Genomic DNA, 24,282 nt, shown 5'->3' with positions numbered 1-24,282 from the left:
AAGGCATTAAAAAACACAGCGCGAAAAGAGAATGAAAATAGATGTGCGACAGAGGAAGAAGGGGGGTGGGGGGGGCGTTCAGTAACATGAGAAACAAGCGAAGCCCGGCGGAGCGTGGCACGCGCGCTTGGCGGGGGCGGGGGAGCGCATTCCAGGCGGGGGAGCGGACCCTTTGAAGTGCGATGCAAAACGGATTGCATGGCGGCACGATGCACGTGATTGTGTGCGTGCTCGCCATGCAATCCGCTTTTCGGAGCACTTTTGGGAGCCCCTTACAATAGTCTCGCTTGGCGATCGCTTACGCGATGGCAAGGCGAGACCTAAAAAGTATGGGTATTCTGTGGTATACAGCGTCTGCGAACGCTGTGGTTTTGTGTACGAGGATGCCGAGCTATCCAGAGTCTCGGGATGCTGTGGTTTCCATTGTTTGAGGGTGCTGATGTACCCAGTGCCTGATGGTTCTGTTGTACCTAGTGCCTGAGGAGACTGTGGTACACAGTGTCTGTAGATTTCATGATACCCGGTGACTGAGGGGGCTGTGGTACACAGTGTCTGTAGATTTCATGATACCCGGTTCCTGAGGAGTCTGTGGTGCACGGTGGCTGTAGATTTCATTGCGCCCGGTGCCCGAGGAGGCTGTGGTATACAGGTGCCCGAGGAGGCTGTGGTACACAGTGTCTGATAGACCAGTGGTATTCAGACTTTAAGGAGGCCCCCGTACTCATCACTCGAGGATGCCGCAGTACAGTGCGTTGGAAGATGTCCCGGGTCCCAGTGTCGGGATCCTCTCGCGATGCCCTCGCCGTGCTCCTGTACCTTTAAATCTGAGCAGCCTCACGGGAGGCGCATCCTTTTGCTGGCGGTTGGGCTCGCGCAGCACTACCGCCCTGCGTGCTCGCGGAGGTGGGTGGCAGAGCCTGGCCATGTGCTTAATGTCCGGCGGCTGCACCCATCGCCATCTCCATGCCTATAACTGAGAAAGGAGAGCCCCGCGGATAACGAGACTCAGTACTGGAGCATCGTATCGGATGGAGCCCGGTAACCGGGGGCGAACGGGCTCTCAGTATCCCAGGCTGCAGGATCCAGGGCGGTGTCAGAGCAGGTGCTAGCATGAGGAAGGTATGTGCGTCTCGGCGCTAGGGTCTGTGGGTTCCCCTCCCTGGCTCTGAAGGGGAGAGTGCCGAGCGAGGGGTCTTGAAACTCTAACCTCCAGTGTCAGCCTCCCCATCTCCCTATCGGAGGCATCAATTGCAACCCACGGTCTGATTGTGACACCTCTCCAGGAATTTCTGTCTGTCTATGACATCACTTCAGGAGCCTAAAGTCTGATTGTGGCGTCATCTTACATGCCTGTTTTTATTTTTTGCTGTGACATCACTTCAGGACTTGATGTCAGACAGTGACATCACTCCAGGAATTGATGACTGACTGAAATCACTCCAGGAACCTGACTTCTGACTGTGATATCACTCTAAGTACCTGGTGTCTAATTGTAGTATTAAAATTCTTACCTGATGTCATACTGTGGTATCACTACATGTCTGACTGGACGTCATCATATATGCCTGATGTTTCTCTGTGACATCACTCCAATAAATGATGTCTGACCGTGATATCACTCCAGGAACCTGACTTCTGTATGTGATGTCACTCTTTGTACACTATCTCTTCTAAGTACGGTATTAAAATGAGTACCTGATTTCTGACTGATTTCACTCCACAAACCTGATGGCTGACTGCGATTTCACTCTAGGAGAATGACGTCTGGCTGAGATATCAGTGTACATACATGATGTCTGACTACAACTGCACACCAAGAACCTGACTAGTGATTTGGATATCACTCGAGGGGCCTGATGTATGAAGGATTTTTGCATTCGCAAAAGGTCCGAATCGCAGAATTAGGCGGTAAGAGACTGCAAAAAGGCTTTCTGTCATGTGCGAAACCCAAATTGTGAATCGCCATTTAGGTTTGCGACCAAATACCCATTCTGTATTTGGAAGGGGCGTGTTTTGGGCCGCGTTTCCAAATACTAATTGGAATGGTATGTATTAATGTTTTGCAACCGAAATCAGGTCGCAAAACATTAATACTTTACTCACTCTACATACGTAGTGGTAACCAATTCACAAATGGGAGGGTGTCCCAAGCGTCTCCTTCCCCTTTGTAAATGTTGGCAAATATTTTTTTTAAAGTAGTCTGCGTTCCAATGGACCACTGCTTTGTCCAAATAAAAAGTTGCTCAAACGTTTCATTTTTTTCCGAAAAATGTATTTAGAAAATATATTTGATTTTAAAGCAACCATAAACATGGTGTTCTGCTGACCTCAGAAGGCCACCACCCCTGCGATTCATAATGGGTCGCAATGTGCGGCCAACCTCATTAATATTCATGAGGCAGGTTGAATTGCGACCCACTACGAATCGGGTTTTTGTGAGCTGGCCTACTGGTACATACCTCAGTTTGCAAAACCAGAATGGATTCAGTAAAAGCGGGTGCGCAATATGCAACCACTTTAACTGACTCCATTCTTGGTACATCTGGCCCCAGACTTCAAAGACTTGTGGCCAGACTCCAGAAACCTGGGATTTGATATTACTTCGATTTAGTAGCCTAGTGTCTGACTGTGACTACATTCAAGGGACGTGTCCTCTGACTGTGACATCCCTCCAGGTACCTAATGTCTAACTGAAACTTTATTCCAAGAACCTGATGTCTGACGTTAACATCCCTTCAGGTACCCGACGTCTGACTATGACTTCACTCCATGACCCTGGTGTCTGACTGTGACATTGCTCCTGATACCTGTTGTTTGACTGCAGCTTCACTCCAGGAAACTGATGTCTGACTGTGATTTGCTTCCAGATACCTTAAGCCTGGTGGCTACTTCACTACAGGTAACTGCCTATGACTTCATTCGAGGAACCTGATAGGTACTGTCACAACAATCAAGAAACTAGACTTCTACTGTGAGAGCACTCTAGATACCTGATGTCTGACTGCCAACTCGCTCCCTGAACCTGAACTGTGTTTGTGACTTCACCCCAGGAACCTCACATCTGACTGTACATGTTATGTTATCAGCACTTGTCTAAATTTAACTACGTCAATATGACATCGTGGCACTTTCTGAATCTTTCCCTAAAGTGCTGGCTTTTCCTTTCAGCTGTAGTGTATGGCTGCTTGTTCGTGTGTCATTAATAGCTCATTTTTAATAGTTTAGTAATGGTTTAGGCTGGTCAGTCTGAACTTAAAAGGAGTTTGAGACTGTTGAACATCTTGTAGTGTTTTTTTTTTTTGCGTTGTTGCATTTACTAAAAATGTGATAATTTTTTGGTTGAGTTGGGTGATTAGTGGTGCATTGCCCAGACTGTGAATGTTTTCTGGATAGCATTAGTAAGGTAAAATAACTATGATGCAATGTTTTGTGGGTGTGGTTGGTGTATGTCAACAATAACTGAATTATTCTAAGGTGTACGTTGGTGTGGTGTGGTAGTGTGTTGTTGAGTTGACAGCACTTTACAATCCATATGGCTTGAGTGCTCTGTGGTGCGTATGAGGGTGCTGGGGCCTGCCTAGTGTTCTAGTTGAGGAAAGTGAATTATAAGTGTGATTGGAAAGGTGCTGTGTAGTGAGTATTGTAAGGTGCAAGTAGAGAGTTTTCTTAGGTACTGCCATAGCTGACAAAAGAGCATATCTGTCGCGGGTGTGTGTAGGGTGTTTTGTCAAATGTGCTCTGTTAGATGTTAGTGCGGGGGTGTCATGCTGACAAGTGCTGGTTTGAGCATTGTGATAGTCAACTGTAAGATGGTGTGATGTGTGATGGTGCTAGTTAACTGGAACCTGGTGATAGTAAACTGTAACCTGGTTATGACTCGGGGAATAAATTGCGGTCAGAAATCAAAGTTGTTTGTTAATTATTGCACCCTTACTATTCCTCCCAAACAAATTTTGTCATGTAAAATCTGGCAAAAATTTGTCAAGGGAAAATGCTTGTAAAAAGGCAAAATATCAGGATGTCAGTGTGATAAGTACTGAAATCTGCATGTTATTCCTCGTTTTCAGGGCCAAAACTATTAATAAGATGTCTTTATCACACTGAGTTTATGTCTCACCCTAGCGAATGAGCATTTAGCCGGTGTCGTAAATAACCCCCCCTATTTCAACATACTCAGAATCCCAGCATGTATGGCTGATGTGTGTGATTTTGGATGGATGCCGTCTAAAACGTTCTACTGGAAGTTTGTGTGTTTGCTGCCAACTGTATCATGTCATTCATTACATCTTAGTGGCAGGAGTGTGGTAGCGTGCATGTTTACAAGCGTCTATGTAGTGCCAAACGAGCTAGAGCAGGCTTCTCCAACGAGTAGCTCGCGAGCTACTGGTAGCTCTCCAGCTACCCGTGAGTAGCTCTCCTGTGCAGCCCAGCCTACTAAATGAGAAGCTTTTACTTTTTTAAATTAATATGTCTACAACAACATTGAAAAGTGTGTATTTGAGATGAAAATATGTGTATTTTCAGAACTTCTGAGCTGATGGCTGGATTTCCAGAATATATTTGAAGCTGATATCTGAGTGATAAATCATGTGGCATTGAGGAAACTTAAAAATAATATTATTGTTAGGGCCATTGCAGCTAAGGGTGTTATATGATAGCCATCAGAGGCATTCCAAAATGATCAAACCTCTTAAAAATGACTGCTGGAACCCTTCCTGATAAAGTGAGGTGAACACTGCTGGTAAGCTTGCATATGGTGGCCACTCATGTAATCTTATCTGGTATGGTCACAATCAAAACACTAGCAATATTAGTAGCTCAGGGTGATTTTCACGGAACATAATTAGCTCTTATTACCGTAAAGTTTGGAGACTCCTTAGATAGAGAGTGTGCAAAGTGCTGTGTGCATTTGCACCAAAAGAGTGTCATCACCGGAAGCGCTGTAAACCCCATAGTAACATGTAGAAGCCATGAAGCATTTTAAGGCAGGATAGCCCTGGTGGAGAAAAGTTGCACCACATGAGCCAATGAACAGTTTAAACAGCAATCACTGTTTGTGAAATGAAGCTCTTGATTTTTTAAAGATAGATGCAGTGCCTACCGTCATACATTTACTCAAGATTAGTGAGCTAAAAATTGAAAGAGCAATCAAAGAGGGCCACCTGAGCACCGCCTACAAAACCATCTGAAGACACAGTTCTCATTTACTTCTCCTAAGTCGAAAGAGTCCAAATTTTCACCAGTTGTTTGCACCCTGAGCATCTCTGAAGCTTCCAAACAGAGGTGATCTTATCCAGTGCTTAATCTGAGCTGGTGGTTGATGGTGGAGCCACCACACTCATTCTTGGGGACCAGCACTTATTTTCCTCCATCTGATATTTACAATAGTAAGAGAGGGAAAAATGCACAAAGCAGAAAGACGGCAGAAGTAAAAGACAGAACAACTGTCACAAAGAGAGAAAGCAGGAACCTGAAAGAGTGAGATTAAGGGGTCTCTAGTAGGTCATTAAAGAGGCCGGCGGTGGATTCAAGACTACAAAGCCGTGATATTAGGAGTGCCGACATTGAACTGCACCAGCCGCGGGCTTCTGAGAAGATCTTTGGGCACCAGCACTCATTCATTAACAAATTAAGCACTGTAAAGGAGGCTTGAGCTGTAGACAGCTTTGATTTTTGTAAACCTCGACATTGGCAGTGGCACTGGTGGGCTTCTGAGAAAAACATAGGCACCAGCACCTATGCATTTATAAATTTAGCACTGATCATATAACTGCAAGAACCAGACAGCTCCCGTGAAATCACTCCAGATGCCTGATATATGACTATGACTTTACTTCAAGAACCTGACACCTCTTGTGATATCCCTTCAATGATCTGATATATGGCTGCAACTTCAGACCTCTGATGTCTGAAAGAAACATCACTTCTGAAAACTCATGTTTGACTGTGACATCAATCCAGGTATCTGATATTTAACTGCAACTTTTCTAAAAGAAACTGACATCTGACTATGAAATCACTCAAAGAAGTTGAAAGTTATAGTGATATCGCTCTAAATTCTTGACTGCAGCTTCTCTCGAGGACTCTGATGAGTTACAGTGGAATCACTTCCGATACCTCATGTCTGACTAACTTCACTCCATGAACCTGACGTCTTGTTGTGATTTCACTCCAGATACCCGATGTCTGACTGTGACGTCATTTCAGGAAGCTGAGGTCTGAAAATGCTTTCACCCCAATCTGCCTGATGATTGGGCTTAGCATTCTTGCAACTACCTGTGACATCACTCCAGATAACTGATTTCTGACTGTAACTCCATTCCATGAAATTGAAGTGCATCTGTAATTTTATTCTGAAAACCTGATACCAGACTATGACCGCTTCAGGAACCTGATGGGTTGTATGACATAATATCGAGAACAAAATATTGCAATACCCACATGTCACAAAAAAATAGAGAAAACTAAAATATTGTGGCTACATACCCTGCATATAAACGAAAAAATATGGAGACAAAAATATTGTGGACCAGAATATTGTCAAAAAACAGATACTGTTTTTGATGTTACTATATATACACACAGCGTTAACTTTATATTAATTTAGATATTAATGTTTACAATAATGATACAATTACAAATAAATAAATATATTCACAAAATATATAAAACACAATACAAATATGTACTTTACAAAAATATCATTATTTAAACAATTAATAGAAATAAATTATACTAAATGTATTAAGTAAAACAATACAAAATAATAAACATAAATATAACAAAAACATTTAGTGATAGTGATCTGGACCAGAGACAGCTACGAACAGGAAGTATTACGCCAACTATCCGATGAAAAATATTATCGGAAAACAAATGAAGACTGGAACCAAATAATAAAGACCAAAATCATGTCCGTTGTAAATAATGGAATAGAAGAAGGTTGGCTTTCCAAAAAGGAATCACAATTCCTGATCAACGAGAACCCCAGGACCCCGATCATGTATGTCCTTCCCAAAATACACAAGGACCCACAAAAACCACCAGGAAGACCAATAATCTCGGGCGTCAATTCCATCTTAGAGCGTCCAGCAAAATACGTGGATACGTTTCTCAAACCCCTCATTTGGGAGACCCCAAGTTACATCAAGGACACTATGCAAGCCATCAACATGCTTGAAGATCAACCCTTTGATGAAGAAAATGAGCTTTTAGTTACATTGGACATCGTGAGTCTTTACTCCAATATCCCACAACAAGACGGTTTGGAAGCCCTAGAAGTTTTTCTAGAAAAAAGACCAAGACCACACATTGTACCAACTCTGGCAATACTAAAATTTGCGGAAATTTGTTTAAAACACAATTTTTTCAAATTCAATGATATTCAATATCTGCAAACCATGGGTACTGCTATGGGTTGTCCATTTGCGCCGGAAATGGCCATAATGTTCATGGCATTATTTGAAGAAAAGTGGATATACAACAACAATCCCCATGACGGACACATCAAAATGTGGCGTCGGTATATAGACGATGTGTTCATGCTCTGGAGAGGTAATATAGATCAATTACATTCTTTCTTGACATGGCTAAACGACAGAAACCAGAACATCCAATTCACCATGAATTCAAACAAAATTGAGATGAACTTTCTAGACATACTGGTGAAACATGAAGAAGGCCGTCTATATACCACACTATTCACGAAGAATACTGATAGGAACACCTTTTTAGAATTTTCAAGCTTCCATCAACGAAATCTACGAGAAAATCTACCATTCAGTCAATTCTTAAGGATAAGACGCAACTGTTCAAAAAAGGAAGATTATTTCAAAAATGCAACAGAACTCTTGGAAAAATTAAAAACCCGCAGCTATCCTAAAAAACTTCTAAAGAAAGCGATGAAAAGAGCCTGGTACACTCCACGAGAGTCTCTCCTCACCCCAAAGGATAAGCAGGACGACACTCCATTGGTTTGTGTTACTACTTTTTCAGGACGCACCAACGAAATACAAAAAATCATCCGAAAAAACTGGAATACAGTGAAAGACTTGCACCCGTTTAACCAAACACCAATCTTTGCCTTGAAAAAAAACACAAGCATAAAAGAAAAATTAGTACGAGCAAATACCAACTTGCCAAAACCTGAAACAACCCTACGTACTCTGTGGTCTATGCCACCTATAAAAGGCCACAGAAAATGCGGGAACTGTACTTCATGTGAAAGTACCATTGAGGGTACCAAATTCATATATGGGATGAAATTTGTAAACCACGAAAACTTCACAAACTGTAACACCCATAATGTTGTATACTGCGTGGTGTGCCCGTGCTCTTTAGCATACGTCGGAAAAACATCACAAGCCATAAAAAACAGGATCTCCCAACACAGGTCACGCATCAGATGCAGGACACCCAATGCACCCATGGTGTCACACTGTACCGAAAAAAATCATGGACCAGATGAAATTAAATGGACAGTATTACGCCACATAAAAGGAAGTAACATGGAATCACGCCTGTCTAGGACAGAAGCCAGAATGATAATGTTACTGAATACAATGGACAACGGCCTTAACGAGATGACAGAACTCGGGAATATAATATAACCACCTTAAACTCAAGTTTTGCCTCCACCCACCACCAAGATCATACCCTAATGTAACTCACGAAAAAAGAGGATAAGAGTCGAAATACCCTTCAAGAGGAGAACCAAATACTACAAGATCACAAGCCAGCAATACATCTGCTCTGATACCTCAAGAACCACTTGGGAGATGTAACCTTGATGATAATGTGGTCAGATAACAATACCGACATTTATCCATTGCTATCCGGGAATTGGAAAACTTTATTGTTCTCCCTAAACTAATTCCAAACAAGATTAACGCCGCTGTCAGCTCAACATACCGATAAAAAGAAATTTATATAAGCTAAGTCGATAGAAGGCATGTGTAAATAATGGGTCGCTTTGAGAGTATACTCGGCTAAACAACGGAGTCATTTCATACGATGTTTTATTGTTTCAGAAAAAAACACACTCTACCATGGTTACACGGACGCTAAAAACTCCCGCTGTCAAATGACGATAGCCCAATGAAATCCCAAGTAACAAACCACGCAATGACGTAGCGACGTCATGCACCAGTCAAGTTACGAGGACGAACAAACCCAGGAAGCGCTGACAGTTCCACAGCAGCGAGAACGCGAGGATTACGAAGAACGAGACCGCGAGGATCACGAAGAGCGAAAAAGGAACTTCAAGCCTTCTCCCTCTGAAAAAATCGTAAGTTGCTTTTAAAATAACGGAAACTACCGTTCACATTAATCTCACGGCGGTGTCCAAAATGGTGTAAATGAGAACCGACCCATAGCTTACACCGAGTAATACTAACGCATGAAGCAATATAAAAGTCAGAACCAGGAGCTATGGAGTACGCTGTACAGCCACTACATAACTTAAAAAACCCCCTCTCCCCTTGAACACGGGTGTTGGAGCATGCAAATAAAGGAACAGAGGACTGTCAGAATAACACCCCAAACATGACGATTTTTCCCCCCCGCTCTTTTTCAGAAAACTTCAAACGGCTTTTGGAATCCATTTAATAACAACATAAGAAATAACAGCAAAGAAACGTACAGGCATCCTCCATCGATTTGGAAAACAGCCTGGTAGGTGCCCACTAACAACGAGGCAATAGAGCATAAACTATACTAGCTTTTTGCCAAATGAAGCACTAATATAGACACACTTACGCTATTACAGGCCAAGAAAACACCACCGGTTTGAGCCACATAGGCTAAACAAGAATATAGGTACGTAACTTTGATCATGTTTCACCAGATCTAGCATAACTTACACGATTGCACACCCTAAATAAGGTTCACTGTTATTTTTGCAGGAGACCGGCAAGATCACATGTCCATACCACAGCAAAGCAAGCCCTGAAGAAGACCTTTCCATGACTCTGTAGGTCCATATAAAGGTCGAAACGCGTAGGCTATATATAAAAACCAGTCTAGCAGAGATCCTGAAAAAACAGGGACAGTGGAAACAACTTTCTTTTTTCCCTCCCCTAAATAAAAGGAACCTAATTAAGATAAGGTTACCCCTTGCCTGAACATCGCAAACTTTGTTACTGACTCTGCTCAGGACCAGCAAAATCTAACTATCTTGAGGAACAATTAGCTTAAGGCCCCAAGGGTATAGAATATTGGACTTTTCTCTTATGAAAAAACTAACGGTGTACAACTTAGCTACATAACGTCATATTATTTGTTTTTTGTATATGTTTGTGTAAATAAATGTAAATATTATGTACAGGATATTTGTGTGAATAGCGAAAAAATATAGGAGCCTATTGTTGTAGAGTTTACCCTGTATATAGAAAATTGTGAAAAAAGTAAAATGATATTGGTTCTCTCAGCCAAATAAAAAGGACTGATGATCAAATAGTACTTGTGATTTATGGGTTCAGAGGTAAATATATGTTTATAATAGCTGACAAAAGAGCATATCTGTCGCGGGTGTGTGTAGGGTGTTTTGTCAAATGTGCTCTGTTAGATGTTAGTGCGGGGGTGTCATGCTGACAAGTGCTGGTTTGAGCATTGTGATAGTCAACTGTAAGATGGTGTGATGTGTGATGGTGCTAGTTAACTGGAACCTGGTGATAGTAAACTGTAACCTGGTTATGACTCGGGGAATAAATTGCGGTCAGAAATCAAAGTTGTTTGTTAATTATTGCACCCTTACTATTCCTCCCAAACAAATTTTGTCATGTAAAATCTGGCAAAAATTTGTCAAGGGAAAATGCTTGTAAAAAGGCAAAATATCAGGATGTCAGTGTGATAAGTACTGAAATCTGCATGTTATTCCTCGTTTTCAGGGCCAAAACTATTAATAAGATGTCTTTATCACACTGAGTTTATGTCTCACCCTAGCGAATGAGCATTTAGCCGGTGTCGTAAATAACCCCCCCTATTTCAACATACTCAGAATCCCAGCATGTATGGCTGATGTGTGTGATTTTGGATGGATGCCGTCTAAAACATTCTACTGGAAGTTTGTGTGTTTGCTGCCAACTGTATCATGTCATTCATTACATCTTAGTGGCAGGAGTGTGGTAGCGTGCATGTTTACAAGCGTCTATGTAGTGCCAAACGAGCTAGAGCAGGCTTCTCCAACGAGTAGCTCGCGAGCTACTGGTAGCTCTCCAGCTACCCGTGAGTAGCTCTCCTGTGCAGCCCAGCCTACTAAATGCGAAGCTTTTACTTTTTAAAATTATTTTTGACTACAACAACATTGAAAAGTGTGTCTTCGAGATGAAAATGTGTGTATTTTCTAAACTCCTGAACTGATGGCTGGATTTCCAGAATATATTTGAAGCTGATATCTGAGTGATAAATCATGTGGCATTGAGGAAACTTAAAAATAATATTATTGTTAGGGCCATTGCAGCTAAGGGCGTTATATGATAGCCATCAGAGGCATTCCAAAATGATAAAACCTCTTAAAAATGACTGCTGGAACCCTTCCTGATAAAGTGAGGTGAACACTGCTGGTAAGCTTGCATATGGTGGCCACTAATGTAATCTTATCTGGTATGGTCACAATCAAAACACTAGCAATATTAGTAGCTCAGGGTGATTTTCACGGAACATAATTAGCTCTTATTACCGTAAAGTTTGGAGACTCCTTAGATAGAGAGTGTGCAAAGTGCTGTGTGCATTTGCACCAAAAGAGTGTCATCACCGGAAGCGCTGTAAACCCCATAGTAACATGTAGAAGCCATGAAGCATTTTAAGGCAGGATAGCCCTGGTGGAGAAAAGTTGCACCACATGAGCCAATGAACAGTTTAAACAGCAATCACTGTTTGTGAAATGAAGCTCTTGATTTTTTAAAGATAGATGCAGTGCCTACCGTCATACATTTACTCAAGATTAGTGAGCTAAAAATTGAAAGAGCAATCAAAGAGGGCCACCTGAGCACCGCCTACAAAACCATCTGAAGACCCAGTTCTCATTTACTTCTCCTAAGTCGAAAGAGTCCAAATTTTCACCAGTTGTTTGCACCCTGAGCATCTCTGAAGCTTCCAAACAGAGGTGATCTTATCCAGTGCTTAATCTGAGCTGGTGGTTGATGGTGGAGCCACCACACTCCTTCTTGGGGACCAGCACTTATTTTCCTCCATCTGATATTTACAATAGTAAGAGAGGGAAAAATGCACAAAGCAGAAAGACGGCAGAAGTAAAAGACAGAACAACTGTCACAAAGAGAGAAAGCAGGAACCTGAAAGAGTGAGATTAAGGGGTCTCTAGTAGGTCATTAAAGAGGCCGGCGGTGGATTCAAGACTACAAAGCCGTGATATTAGGAGTGCCGACATTGAACTGCACCAGCCGCGGGCTTCTGAGAAGATCTTTGGGCACCAGCACTCATTCATTAACAAATTAAGCACTGTAAAGGAGGCTTGAGCTGTAGACAGCTTTGATTTTTGTAAACCTCGACATTGGCAGTGGCACTGGTGGGCTTCTGAGAAAAACATAGGCACCAGCACCTATGCATTTATAAATTTAGCACTGATCATATAACTGCAAGAACCAGACAGCTCCCGTGAAATCACTCCAGATGCCTGATATATGACTATGACTTTACTTCAAGAACCTGACACCTCTTGTGATATCCCTTCAATGATCTGATATATGGCTGCAACTTCAGACCTCTGATGTCTGAAAGAAACATCACTTCTGAAAACTCATGTTTGACTGTGACATCAATCCAGGTATCTGATATTTAACTGCAACTTTTCTAAAAGAAACTGACATCTGACTATGAAATCACTCAAAGAAGTTGAAAGTTATAGTGATATCGCTCTAAATTCTTGACTGCAGCTTCTCTCGAGGACTCTGATGAGTTACAGTGGAATCACTTCCGATACCTCATGTCTGACTAACTTCACTCCATGAACCTGACGTCTTGTTGTGATTTCACTCCAGATACCCGATGTCTGACTGTGACGTCATTTCAGGAAGCTGAGGTCTGAAAATGCTTTCACCCCAATCTGCCTGATGATTGGGCTTAGCATTCTTGCAACTACCTGTGACATCACTCCAGATAACTGATTTCTGACTGTAACTCCATTCCATGAAATTGAAGTGCATCTGTAATTTTATTCTGAAAACCTGATACCAGACTATGACCGCTTCAGGAACCTGATGGGTTGTATGACATAATATCGAGAACAAAATATTGCAATACCCACATGTCACAAAAAAATAGAGAAAACTAAAATATTGTGGCTACATACCCTGCATATAAACGAAAAAATATGGAGACAAAAATATTGTGGACCAGAATATTGTCAAAAAACAGATACTGTTTTTGATGTTACTATATATACACACAGCGTTAACTTTATATTAATTTAGATATTAATGTTTACAATAATGATACAATTACAAATAAATAAATATATTCACAAAATATATAAAACACAATACAAATATGTACTTTACAAAAATATCATTATTTAAACAATTAATAGAAATAAATTATACTAAATGTATTAAGTAAAACAATACAAAATAATAAACATAAATATAACAAAAACATTTAGCAAATCATATATCAAAATAAACTAAAACTGAATAAACCAAAAGTATAAAATTAAAAGTTACAGATTATTTAACTTTAGGAATAATTAAAAAGATATTAAGAAAATAATATGAAAACATTGAAATAAATATAACTACTGACTAAGCAACAACAGGGAAAGTATTGTATTTGGAAGAGCCAGATTTACTATATGCACTCCAAAGTAAGCAAATGTAAGCCAATTGTTGAAATTTTGAACCCTGGAGGAGCCATATTTACTATTCCCACTCCAACATAAGCAAAAGTAGGGAAAGAGTTGGACTTTTTAGGGTTTAGATCTACTATTCCCACTCCAATCTAAGCAACAGTTAGGAAAGTGTTGGACTTTGGAGGGGTCAAATTTACTATTCTCACTCCAACTTAAGCAAATGTAGGAAAGTGTTGAACTTTGGCTGAGTCAAATTTACTATTCCCACTCCAATCCAAGCACCAGTAGAGAGAATGTTGAACTGTGAAGGGGTCAGATTTACTATCCCCAGTGTCGTAGCAAGGGGGGGAGGCGGTCTGCCCTGGACAGCACGAGCTTTGGGGCAAGCGGCCTCCCCCTCTCTTATCTGCCGTCTCGGGCAGAAATCGCCAGCCCCTCTACCCGCTCTTCAATACAGCCATCGTGGGACAGCAATCGGAGGAACCTCGCCAGCACCCACCCCGCTCTTCAATGTGGCGGGACCGCCACAGGCAGCCAAAGGGCTAGCTATGCCACTGACTATCCCCATTCCAATCTAAGCAACAGTAGTGAAAGTGTTGAACTTTGGAGAGAGTCAGATATGCTGTTCCTACACCAACATTGGACAAAGTTGAGAACACGTTGTACTTAAGGGGTTAGATTTACTATTTACCTTTCAACATAAGCAACAGTAGAGCAAGACTTTAGAGGGGTCAGATTTACTATTCTCGCACCAGTTTAAGAAAACAAAAAGGAAAAGCGTTGGACTTTGGAGGTGTCAGATTTACTATTTCTACCCCAGTTGAAACAAAAGTTTGGAAAGTATTGGACTTTGGAGGGATTAGATTTACTATGCCCACTCCAACATAAGCAAATGTAGGGAAAACGTTGGACTTCGGAAAGCTTAGATGTACTGTTTCCACTGTAATCTAGGTAACAGTAGGGGAAAGGATTGGATTTTGGATGGGTCAGTTTTACTATTCTCACTCCAATCTCAACAACTGTAGGGAAAGTGTTAGACTTTGGAGAGGTCAGATTTACTGTTCCCACTCCAACATAATCAAAGGTAGGGAAAATGTTGGATCATGGAATTTTTAAATAACTATTCTCTGTGCTTAATATTTTAAATCAAAAATTTAAGTATACACCCAAAAAATTACAATAGTTTAAAAAAATGTAAATTAAATGTAAAAAATGAGAAGTTAAAAATGCTACTTTTATTTTACAAATGCAAAAAGGACAACTGATGGACAGAATGAAGAACAATGTCAAACATTCACCCCAATAGAGAGATCCAAGCATAAATCCATCGTTTTTTTGCTCCCCATGTTATTCCAGTTTGAACCCAGCCATATGCAAATCAGTCTTGACCCTGTGCCCAATGGGAACAGGCCAGCCCAAACTGCCAGGTTAGGTCATCCCTGGACTGTAAACAAGCATCCTAGGACCAGTCTCAGAGTTTCACCTCTCATTAACCAGGATAGCTTGATTCCAGTGGCATGGAGAACACAGGACACATGTCTGGGTGTACCTGTCCCACTGGGGGTGACAAATGCAAAAAGAACAACTGATGGACAGAATGCAGAACAATGTCATACATTCACCCCAGTACAGAGATCTGGGCCTAAATCCATCGTTTTTTTTTGCTCCCCATGCCATTCCAGTTTGAACCCAGCCATATGCAAATCAGTCTTGACTCTGTGCCCAATGGGAATAGTCCAGCCCAAACGGCCAGGCCTGGTCCTCCCTTGACTGGAAACAAGGAACCTAGGACTGGTTTTGGGGTTTATTGCAAAATAATGATATTGCAAATATTTTAAGTTGAAACACTTCCCTTCCTACTATCCTAAAAAACAAACACCAACAAACAATTAAAATGAATAAAAATAAAAAAAACATTTAAAACTAATTAATCTTAAATTAAGTATTAAATAAAAGAACTAAAATTCAAAGAATTAATAAATAGTAAATTAATTAACAATATAATAACTCAGTAACTGATCAACCATTTTTTCAACCATTTTACAAAAAGTATCAACAGATAATTAAAAATGTTTTTTTACATATTTAATTAACAACAAAATGAAAGTACATAAAAATTATTTACATATTTAAAAAAAATAATTACACTTTTTAAAAAGTCCCAACTTAATTCCCAACAAATAAAATAACCCACTTCTAAATGAATACTCTCTAATTAAATTAAAACATAAATAGATTTAATATTAACATTTACAAATTAAACACATATATTATTATAACACAAATCACTTTTAATACAAAAAACTTTGCAAAACAGGAAGCAGGGAATTCTGGGTAGTTCCAAAGTTTAGTTGGAGAGCAGCTCCTTTATAAGAAGCACTCTACAGCACCACCAACACTCCAAGGGCCAGATGCACAGCCATTCCATTTTGCGAGTCGCAAATTGCGAAGTTTTGCTGCTTGCAATTTGAGACTCGCAAAAGAATGGTACAACAGTGTCGCAAGGGACCTGCCTCATTAATGTACATAAGGCAGGTCGCAATTTGCAAGACATTGGGAACGGCCTGCTAACACAGGGATGGTGGCCTGCTGGGGACAGCAGACCCCCATGTCATTGTTTGATTTTTCAATAAAGCAACTTTTTTTTCAAATGCACTCTGTTTTTCTTAAAGGGAAATCCCTGGAACCACTGCCTGCTCTTAAAAAATATTTTCGCACCCATTCACAAAGGGGTCCCCTGGGGACCCCTTACCGTTTGCGAGTGGCTTACCACCTACTTGAAGTTGGGGGTAAACTGTGAATGTTTTGCGACCACAAATGCGGTCGCAAAACAATTGTACATGCCATTCTGACTTGCTATTAGTGACTAATAGTGACTCGCAAACACTATCTTGCGAGTCATCGACTTGCAAAATATCGTTTGTATTTCCCATCACCCTTTTCTGAGGTCACAAATGAGCCGATTTCCCATTTGCGACCGCAAAAAACAGTTGTGCATCTGGCCCCTAGTTTCTCGAATTTGTAATGGTGACATTTTTATTTTCCAATTTCACAAATGAACAAAGGCTTTTATTATGCTCCACTTTCACCAATCAGTAGAGGGGGCACTTTTATTTTCTATTTCACAAATTGGCGAAGGCAGAGTTTTCTTTGCCTCTTTCACAAATTGGCTGACATCTATTTTTTTTATTGACACTACTTCAAATCATTGAGGTTAATGTTTTTATTTCCCACTTTCCGAAATCGGTGGATGTAGCATTCTACGTTTCCACGTTAATTGAACCAGTTGAAATGGATTTTTATTTTAAGCTTTCATGAATCATAGAAATTCTCTTTTTTATTTTCCACATACAATTATACATAGGAATATATCCCCAGCGTGTACTTTTCCCTAGACTTGCGTTCTCCAAGACTTGCCTGCATAATGTTGTATATCACTTTAAGGTCCTGCCAAGAGCTTGAATTATATATTTTTTCCCCTGCACGTTTGGAAAAGACCATATCCTTGCTGATGCGGAGCACAGTAAGTGTATTGAGCGCTGCTTGTAAATCAGTCACGGGAAATCGTCCCCTCTACCCTTGATTTTCGTCTGTCCCGTTCCAACTCGAATACATTGATTTTCGACCTGTGTTTGGATTCAAGGCAGAATATGGCTCTATCACATTAAATGTCCACCTTAGGGTTCAGTATTGTAATTTTTCATTCCCTGTCTCTTGGAGGAGAGTTATACCATAGTTCCTCCTGTTTTCTCTCTGTCCTTTGTGTTTACTACTCAGGGAGAGGTTCTGCAATTTGTCTTCTATGTCTTTTTGTGCATAGGTCAGTTTCTTCAGCTGGGGGCAGAGCCTGAGCAGAGAACTACTGAGCTCCTGGTGTGGCATTCTTATACCATACAGATTATGTAATCATGTGATGTATACATTGCTTAACATGTGCTGGTATCTTTAGATGGTGAGTACCGGTGCCTATTTTTGTGAATAGGAACTTATTTCCCATCATCAGACGCTGACTCAGAGCAAAACAGAAAAGGACAAAGAATGGTGAAGAGCCAGGTGGGAAAACAGTGAGAAAGGGAGAAACCAGGGATGCACTCCTCATGCCTACTTCTCTTCCATCATCCTTACTTTCATCCCTGCTTCTCTTCACTACTCACCCATCATCCCTACTTCCCTTCCAGCATCCCTACTTCTCATTACTTATCCTTACTTCTCATCTTTACTTCTCATCCATCATCCCTACTTCTCACCCATCATTCTTACTTCTCATCACTATTTCTCATGCATCACCCCTATTTCTCATCCCTACTTCTTATCCATCATTCCTACTTCTCATTCATAATCCGTACTTCTCATCCATCATCCCTACTTCTCAACCATCATCCTTACTTCTCATACATCATCCCTACTTTTTCATTGATCTTCCTTACGTCTCATGTGTCATCTGTTATCCCTACATCTCACCCGTCATCAGTGGTGTAACATAGGCCCCCGCAGCCCCCGCGGTGCGGGGGAAGGGAACAAGCCCCATGGGGCCCCCTGAGCACAGTACCCTGGCCTGAGACCTCCTAAATGAGTCTGGAGGGGGGCCTCTCCTTGCACTTTGCAGGGGGGCCCCCTCAAGTTTTGTTGCACCACTGCCTGTCATTCATCATTCCTACTTCTCATTCCTATTTCTCATCCATCTTCCTTACTTCACATCCATCATCCATCCATCTCATCCCTACTTCTCAACCATCAGTCAACATCCCAATTTCTTTTCCCTTCTTTTCATGAATAATTCATCATCCCAAATTCCAATCCATCATCCATCATTCCTGCGTCTCATCCCTACTTCTCATACCTCATTCATCATCCCTACTTCTCATTACTTACCCCTCAGTTATACCAACACACTTTCAATGTTGTGAAACACACCTTCACACTGATTGGCTGGCAACAGCCAATCAAAGCTAAGAAAGAGGGCTTCATTTTATTGATGTATCCACTGAAAAAAACAGCCTTCTGATCGCACTGTACACTTTGCTTCCAGTGAATGCAAGGTTGTAAAGCATTTTATTTAGGTGATTTTCTATTTACACAGGCCTCTGCAAAATGCTCTGATGGTCTGTAAAATACAAGGGTCCTCTGTTGGGGCTATAAATCAACACTTGGTATACAGGTCATCAGAAACCTTCTCTGGCTTCAGATTCATATTGTAACACAGAGAATGTTTAAAACCAACTCTTGGAGACGAGGTAATAGAGTGTATCAGAAACCTTTTCTGGTTTCAGTTTTGTTTGTAACAAGGAGATGTTTTCGTCTAAGGCTGCCTTTAGCTCTTAGAGCTGCATTTTTTCTTTCCTTGCAGTTTGTAGATTTCAGGGGAAGGGCTTAGTTGTGTAGGAAACCAGGAAGAGCAAGGCCTGGACAACGAAACTGAAACCAGAAAAAGGTTTGATGAACTGTATAGCCCGCTCTCCAAATGTTGATTTGTGACACAGGAAAGAGGCCCATTGTCTTTCACAAACTGTCATAGCTTTCCACAGAGGCCTATGTGACAGAAAAACACTAACCTAAATAAAAGGAAATGCTGTACAGCCTTGGATTCTCTGGAAGCAAACACCAGTCATATTTCCTCTCCTCTCTCTCCCAATCAGCATGTGCAATGAGAAGGCTATGTCTTCTGTATCTAGAACAATCTCTCTTAACTCTGATGAGGGATGAGGAATGAGAAGTATGGATGATGGTTGAGGAGTAGGGATGCGAAATATAGGGATGATAGTTGAAAAGTAGGGATGAGAAGTAGAATGATGGATGAGAAATAGAGATGATGGAAGAGAAGAAGGGATGTGAATGGGAAATAGGGAGGAGAATCAGGGACGAGAAGTAGGGATGATGGATGAGAAGTAGGGATGAGAAGCAAGAATGAGGGATGAGAAGTAGGGATGATGGAAGAGAATTAGGGATGATGGATGAGAAGTGGGGATTAGAAACAGGGTTGAGGGATGAGAAGAAGGGATGATGGAAGAGAAATAGGGATGATGGATGAGAAGTAGGGATAATGGATGAGAAGCAGGGATGAGAAGCGGGATAAGAGATGAGAAGTAGGGTTGATTAAAGAGAGGTAGGTGTGACGGATGAGAAGTGGGGATGATGAATGAGAAGTAGGGTGAGAAGCAGGATGATGGATGAGAAGTAGGGAGTGATGAATTTGAAGTAGGGATGAGATGCAGGTATGAGAAGCCGGGATGAGGGATGAGAAGAAGGAATGATGTAAGAGAAGTAGAGATGATGGTTGAGAAATAGGGATGAGAACTAGGTATGATGGATGAGAAGTAGGCATGATGGCTGAGAAGTAGGGATGAGAGGCAGGGATAAAAGATGACAAGAAGGAATGATGGAAGAGAAGTAGAGATGATGGTTGAGAAATAGGGATGAGAAGTAGGGATGAGGAAAGAGGATGTTCTAAAATGGCTGCTATTTGTAAGAGTGAAGTAAAGAGACACGAACTGTAGTGAGGTCAAAGTCGAAGGCATGAGACGGTATCAAGGCAAGCCAGCCTTGTTATATTAGGCAGCCACAGCATTCAGCAGTGCAGGCGGTACGTCCTAAAAAAATATTGGAACCCCATACACTTATTATTCCTATTTTTTTAAAACATAAATTAAATATGCTAACCCTACCTTGATAAGAAGCTAATTACATGAGTATTGGAGTCACTCCTTACAGGGAAAACTCTGTTCATCTTAAAATAGGATATCTCAGTCAATCACCCTGAGGTGACTTACCAAGTTTGTGTGGCACTTTGCAAAAACCTTAAATACATACAATTTCTCTCACTGGCTATTTGGTAGCTGAGATATCCTTATTAAATAGTGCCCACTGTTGGGTGTTGTAGGGTTTTTGAGGGGAATGACTGCCTTACTGTGCCTTGTAAAAGTTGCTTCTTCCTCTGCCCTTTTGTTTTTAAAGCACAGGGGTCCCGTCTTTACACTCTTCCCCAGTAACATTCAGGGCATTACACCTGTACCCACACCTACCCTGGCATTCAGTCCTGCTCTGTCTTCTCCTCTGATGTAATATCTAGACCCAATCTTTAGTCCCATCACCATGAGGTAGCAAGTACACTACTGATGAGTTATGTGTCAAAGCCATTTGTAGGGTCAGAGGTCAAGAAGAAATGGAAATTGGACAAGAACCATGTGGCCAGTGATATATTTTTTAAGATGCCAGAGAGTTCTTAACATTTACTACACAATTGTACATACTAATGCAGAGACTTAGAGTCATAAGGTTTCTGATACACATTTTGTAATTCTGTACTCTTGAGTTTATTCATGAAGGCTTTGTGCATTAATTCTTAAGGTCAGAAGGAATATTGGCCAATAAGTCACATGTTTGTAATGTATCCTCTAGTGGGTTTCTTCTCATTCCAGAAGTACCCATATCAATGTACAATATCAGAGTTCAACTACAATGTGGCACCAGTTGAAACTCATACTGCACACATCAGCACATTTGGCCAACCTTTTTGTGGGAGCCCCTCTCCTTGGTATTGCTAAGACACCAGTTCCAAGATGTCCGACGGCTGCCGCCCCTTCTAGGTGCCTGCAGCAATTGTTAAAAAATGGACACAATTGCTAAGCCTTTTTCGTTACTTTGGAGGTGGGTGGGTGGAACACAGATTTTAAAGAGGTAGCTAACGAATTGTATGTTGAGTTTAATGCATATACATTGGTTTTTTTTTTGGGGGGGGGGGGCAATATACACTTTATATTTGCCATGTAGTGCACACATTTTATTTCTGCGGTGTAGTTCATTCACTTTGCCTTTGTGTAATGACTGTTCTTTATCTCTTTTTACGGAGACGTGTGTAAATCTTAGAACAGCACAAACACTGGCTTCCTAAACATACATTTATTGTGCGAGATAAACTTCAGTAGAAGGATAGTATGAATTAAATAAATAAATTACTGCAAGGACGTTTAGGGAAAGGTAGAGAGGGGTTAAAACTAAAAATTGCCAAGGGTGGGGTTAAGACTATACACTAAGATGTCAGATATAGGGAGTGAATTTAAATACGATGCAAAATGTATTGTGTTGCCCCCTATGAAGCGATTTTGATTTGCGAAACATGTTTCCACATTTAAGCATTCATATTGCCATGGAGACAGATTATGACTTGAGTACAAATATCAATAAACTACACTTAAATACACAAGAGACTTTGGAACAAGATTGTTTGATCATACCATACCCATGTGGCCTGAGGATATATGGTAATGCCTCTCCGTCATTGTGGTTTCAATATATAAGCTGGCATGAAGATTTAGACTATAGAATCAAATATCTGTAATGTTTTGTGTTTCCAAAATGAAGCAAATCAGTGCTAGTTCTTGACATAGATTGCCACAGATGGGTAATGATTGTCAGAAGATAAACTGTTGCCTTGGGCACTAGAATTTTCAGGAATGAAAATGAAAAGCTTGGTGACAAAATGTGGGATATTTCAGATGACTATAGTGACCACCGAGAGGGGATTTGCAACAACCAAAACAACACTTTGGTTGTCCAAGAGAGTACCCTTTTTCACCTTCAGAAGTCTGCAATGTTCATGAAGAGAGTTGACAACTGTCTTAGTTCTGTTCTCTTGTGGGGTTTTCCATTGTGGCATTGTATTTTTTAACACCTTTCACTCCACCAACGTTTGGATTACTTCACCCGCCTTTGACCATATTCACCCTCTAACCATGCCAAATCCTGCCCATAGACCTAAGTGGATTCACGTTATCCATCTTTCTGAAGTTCAGTTTGAAGATGTTGCAGTTTTGTTTTTCTTCTATATTGAAGTTTCCCTCCGGGTGTTGTAATTCTTCTCTTATCTTCCGAGGTTCCTCCTCAATATACCACAGTTACACTCTTTTGTTTTTTAGAGTGAACTTTAAAGTATTTTAATTTTGCTCTCTTCTTTTTGAAGTTCTCCCCGAAGGCTTAAAATGTTTTTATTATGTAAGTCATTTCTGGAAATGCTATATTTTGGAAATGGCACGTTCTGTTTGGCTGAAGTGAGGCCCTAGCCAGGCAGAACCTACCACTCCTGTCAGGGGTGAGTGATTACACTCACTGTATAACCTGCGCTCACCCTTGGGTAGCTTGGCTCTGAGCAGTCAGGCTTATCCTAGAGGCAATGTGTAAATAATTGGCACAGCACTCTCACACAATAAAAACACCGAGGGTCACAAAAGAGACTTCACATGTGGTGTATGTAACTAAAGTTTGTATTCAACACACACATTAACTAACACAACATGAACATCATGTATTTCTGGGCATACATCTCATTCAGAAACACCACTAGCAGTACCAGGCCCACTGTGTTAAAATGACATCAGTGTTATGCACACTTGGGAAAGATCCTATTTTACCCCCCCTTCCCAGCACCCTATGCAGTGCGAAATGCTGACAGAACGCGGCCCACCATGGCAATTATTATAATTCAATACCACATAATTATAGGGTACACTCCAGAACACAACAATATTAGAAATGTGTACACAAGGATAATTGCACACTTTTAAACAACACCGTGGGCCAAGGCAGCACAGGTACAAACCAATGTCAAAGGTAGTATTCTTTTGGCAAAAAATGCAAAGCAACACCACTGTGCGGTGTAATTAATCACAGGCAGTCACTCCCGCACACTCACTCAGCACTGACACGCGGTGCCACAGATATCAGGCAATTCCGTATGGAGGGCACTAGCACACACATGCACACAATGCCGTAATGTGGTGCAACTGATATCCAGTAGGTCAGTTCATAATGCACATGCAGATCTGTGGCCCAAGCCCTCCTCCACAATTCAGCTCACCTCTACTGCCCTACACCTATGGGCAGGAGATAAAGAAAGTCTTCCCCCCTGATTCTAGGCCAGAGTGACACTTAGTCAGGGTCCCAGGGAAGAAGGTGGAGTAGGTAACAGGGCCAAATAGTTGGCAGTCGACAAATGGAGGTTTGGCGACTAATCGGGAAGTTCACCCCCAGAATGCGGAACAGAAGCGGGCTGAGGGCGATAGTCGTTCAAGCAAGGGATTTCACACTGTGCCTTCTGACACCTGCCCAATTCTGCAAAGCACAGGGGGTTCATGCAGTCTCTTGACCCGTTTCTGATTGTTTCTGAAGCGTTCCTTAGCCCGGTCAATTGCTCTCACCACCCTGGCCCGGACCAGGCAATCCTACCTGGCAACATGAATTCGCCGGGCCGGGTGAGGAGAGGGCAGTTTATCTGCCGCATTGAGGGCACAAAAGGAACAATTGAATGGGGGATGAAGTAGGGGATCCTCTCAGAGGAAGGAGGCACCCTGTCAAACACATGTTGATCGAAGAAGAACCCAGGCAATCCGGGCAGCATGGAACACAAACACGCTCCTCAGGACCTTCTTGGAAAAGAGGCACAATGTATGGTGCGCATTGATATGGGTCGCATCAGACAGTTCCGGTCA

The 24,282-nt window shown here is 41.4% G+C and overlaps 1 protein-coding gene across 2 annotated transcripts in view; it reads left to right on the top strand.

The window, feature by feature from the left end:
* Positions 1-24,282, top strand: part of LOC146798684 (potassium channel subfamily K member 4-like) — a 387,504-nt gene that overhangs the window by 246,278 nt on the left and 116,944 nt on the right. Inside the window, exon 1 of one of the 2 annotated variants that reach the window (XM_085627996.1) lies at positions 973-1,119. The exons of the other annotated variant lie outside the window; for it this stretch is intronic. The gene's annotated coding sequence lies outside the window, so the exon portion shown is untranslated. Of the gene's footprint in view, positions 1-972; positions 1,120-24,282 lie in introns of those variants that run through there. 2 annotated transcript variants of the gene reach the window in all.

The sequence above is a fragment of the Triturus cristatus genome, chromosome 9 (assembly GCF_964204655.1).
Source record: "Triturus cristatus chromosome 9, aTriCri1.1, whole genome shotgun sequence".
NCBI classification, from domain to species: domain Eukaryota; kingdom Metazoa; phylum Chordata; class Amphibia; order Caudata; family Salamandridae; genus Triturus; species Triturus cristatus.
The sequence above is the reverse complement of the archived record's forward strand: the minus strand, read 5'-3'. Positions and strand labels throughout refer to the sequence as shown.